Below are 256 nucleotides of genomic sequence, written 5' to 3' on the forward strand. Positions count from 1 at the left end.
CCCTCGGCAGGGGAGCAGCAGCAGCAGCAGCTGCTGCTGCTGCTGCAGCAGCAGCAGCAGCAGGAGTGCTTGCAGCAGCAGCGTCTTGATTCGCATTAGGAGCAGCAGCAGCAGCAGCAGCAGCAGCAGCAGGGGTGGCTGGCCCGCCAGCATTTCCTATCGTTTCCTCCCCCTCATCATCATCACCATCACCATCACCATCACCAGCAGCAGCAGCTGCAGCAGCAGCAGCAGCAGCAGCAGCAGCAGCAGTTTG

The 256-nt window shown here is 62.1% G+C and overlaps 1 protein-coding gene across 1 annotated transcript in view; it reads right to left on the minus strand.

The window, feature by feature from the left end:
* The window catches only part of EMH_0009160 (uncharacterized protein), a gene marked incomplete at both ends in the record, with an annotated part of 3,287 nt that overhangs the window by 2,496 nt on the left and 535 nt on the right, over positions 1–256 (minus strand). The gene's annotated exons all lie outside the window — the stretch shown is intronic.

This window comes from Eimeria mitis, genomic scaffold, assembly GCF_000499745.2.
Source record: "Eimeria mitis Houghton genomic scaffold, Emh_scaff354, whole genome shotgun sequence".
Lineage (NCBI taxonomy): Eukaryota > Apicomplexa > Conoidasida > Eucoccidiorida > Eimeriidae > Eimeria > Eimeria mitis.